This window comes from Egretta garzetta, unplaced genomic scaffold, assembly GCF_000687185.1.
Source record: "Egretta garzetta isolate BGI_Z169 unplaced genomic scaffold, ASM68718v1 scaffold820, whole genome shotgun sequence".
Lineage (NCBI taxonomy): Eukaryota > Metazoa > Chordata > Aves > Pelecaniformes > Ardeidae > Egretta > Egretta garzetta.
In genome coordinates this window covers 3,024-6,046 of record NW_009258390.1, presented here as the reverse complement: position 1 = coordinate 6,046, position 3,023 = coordinate 3,024, and positions in this window count along the sequence as shown.

The window sequence follows — 3,023 nt, the reverse complement described above, 5'->3', positions numbered from 1 at the left end:
TCCCAGGCACACAAGATTTTTAATTATTTTTTTTTTTTTTGCTTGTAAAATGGGCATTCAGGGAGCCTACAGCAGTAGACATATTCTATAGTTTTGAAATTATCCTTCACTTGCAGACTTGGCACTTGGACAAGTTCAACATCTGTAAAGGCCATGACAGCTTGGACTCCGCTGTTGTTTCTCTGTTGGTGGGAAACCAGCTGACTGAAGCACTGTCAAACCCTGGAGCTCACTAAAGCTGATGGGGCTGGCCAACACCTTCTTTCTTGCCTTAACTGTAGGGTCTCAAGGACTTGCCAAGAGGCTGAGAGGGGGTGTCTGATGCCCTGGTTCTCAGTGTTGTGCATGCATGCTCATGGTCACATCCATGTTCATCTGGCTGAGCTCATGCGTGCATTCACACATACATGTGTGCGCCTGGGCTAATGCACATTGAAGCATGGCTGTGTAGAAATAGTGTGCGTGTTCTGTGTTTGGCACACCTGTTCATGAGTGTGTATGTGTTTTATCACATGCATGTGCCTTCATGCAGGTGAGTATGGACATGTGTGACATTGATCTGCATGTGTGTAAGTGTGTGGGCACGGGTGTGTGTGGATACGTGCTCTTATGTATTATCATTTGTGTACAGAAGTGTGCATATGTATCTATGTAAATGTATGTGTTCAGGAGCATGCATGTGTAAGCCTGTGTGTTTGAGTGTCTGTGCACACACGTTGGTATGACTGGGTGGCTGCGCCTCTGTCTGCACAGGGACTCCTTTGGAAATGCATACCCACACCTCCATGTGTGCACACATATAAGTTGCTCTTCGGGTGCATGCAAACTCACATGTGTGGTTGTGTCCCTGTGTGGGACCATGTGTGTGTGCATGCCTGTGAGGGTGCATAGCTCTGTGTGGGTATAGGTATGCATGTGTGTACAGCCACGAGGCGGTGCATGTATGCACTCTTTTGGAGGAGCCTATGTGGGTGGGTGTGCAATTCACTCACATTTGATGTCATGAGTGATCTTATTTTGACATCAAGGGGCAAACTGGGAACTGCTGAAATAGTGATCTCCCACAGACATCCCACCGAGGATGAGATGTTGTGACTGTTCAGGCTGTCCCATCACTGCTGAGCTGTTCCTGACACAGGTAATCTGAGAAACACTGTGGGATAACAGACGGGAGAAGTGGCCTCCAGCAGCTGCCTAGTCCATCCCTGTGTTCAGAGAGGGTCTCAATAGATCAAGTTACTCAGGGCTGAGTCCAGGCAAGTTCTGGACACTTCCAATGACAGAGATCCTATAACCGCTCTGTGCAATGTACTCCAGAACTTGTGTCTGTGGGCCCTACTGTAATCCTAGTTTATCTTCAGAGTCTAGTTCAATCTTCTCTGTATCCTCCAGTGAAGTGGTAGTAGGCAGCAAGTATGTCTTCCCTCACTGCCTTTTCTCCAAGAAGAGCAGGCCCAGCTCTCACATTCTCTCCTTGCACATCACAGATCTGGCTACCTGACCATCTTGGTGGCCTCCACAGGACTCATGCCTGTTGATCAATATCCTTCCTGGACTGGGGAGCCTCAAACTGGGTGCGCTGTTCCAGAAACGGTCTCACAAGTCCCAAAGAGAGGAGCAAGATCACTCCCCTGGACTTGCTGGCTACACTCCAAGTAATACAGCTCAGGGTGCAGCGTACCTTCCTTGCTGCAAGGGTACACTGCGGCTCATGCTGGGTGCCCACTAGGACCTCACATCTGTTTTTTCTGACCTGCTTCCTAGGCAGCCACCCCCCATCCTGTACTGGTGCATGGTGTGGTTCATGCTTGCTCTTGTTGAACTTTTTGTGGTTTTGTTCAGCCCAATTCTCCAACCTGCCCAGATCCCTCTGACTAGCAGCCCATCCCTATGTTGTATTGACAGCTGCCCACAATTTGGGGCCCTCTGCAAACTTGCTGAGAGTGCACTCCTCCCCATCATTCAGGTCATTGCATTAATGAAAACATTAAACACTATTGGTCCCAGTATTGACTCCTGAGGGTTCCCACTGTGGTTATTGGCTGCAGCTGGACTTTGTGCCACTGGTCACAGCTCCCTGAGCTCAAAAGGCCACCACATTTTCCAGCCCCCTTCTTGTCTATCTATCCAGCTGTATCTCACCACCTCGTTGGTGAGCAGGGTACTATAGAAGAGAGTCAAAAGTCTTGCTAAAATCAAAGCATGCCACACCCATTGCCCGGTGTCACTCCCCTCCTCACAGAAAGCAATGAAGTCAGGCAGGCATGATTTTCCCTCCAAAAACCCACGGAGTTGCTCCCAGTGGCTTTATTGTCTTTCATGAGGTCAGAGAAGGCTTCTGAGAGCTTCTTTCCAGGGACTGAGTGGAGACTGAACAGCCAGCACCTTGAGCACCCTTGGAGAGATCCCAGCTGGTCCCAAGGGCTTATCTATGTCCAAGTAGTAGTCAGAGCTCCTTAATTCTTTCTTCTACTGTGCGTGCTGCTTCATTGCCAGAGAGTCTGTGGGGAGGATCAGGGATGTGATGGGCCCGAGGAGAAGCCATGCCAGGAAAAACCGAGGACAAATATCCATCGAGCACCTCAGTGTTTTACTTGTGCCATGTTCCTTTAGTTCAGTACGTGTTTGGTCCAAGGTCTCAGCCCCTGCCTGAAACAGCATCAGGTTGATGGTCTGCACAGGTACAGCTGACCTTGAGTTGGACATGAGGCAGGCCATGTCTCACACCGGACAGCACTGACACTGCCCTGGAAGCAGATCCCCTTGGGCACAGCCTGAATGAAGTTGGCAGGATTTCTCAGTCTTTCTTCCTGTCCATAAATCAAACCCCAGACTTTTGAACTGCTGCAATCTGGGGAAAGTTGTGTCCTGGCCTGGAGAAGCAGAGAGTGGGGACTGCCAGCTGTGCCAAGGCATTCCCAATATTGTTTACTCTGAGTTAAACTAAGGATGCAAACGGGTGTGAAACAGTCCTTGTTGGGGTCTGGAGTCATCAACAGCAGAGCATGAGCTTTGGAGGAGTA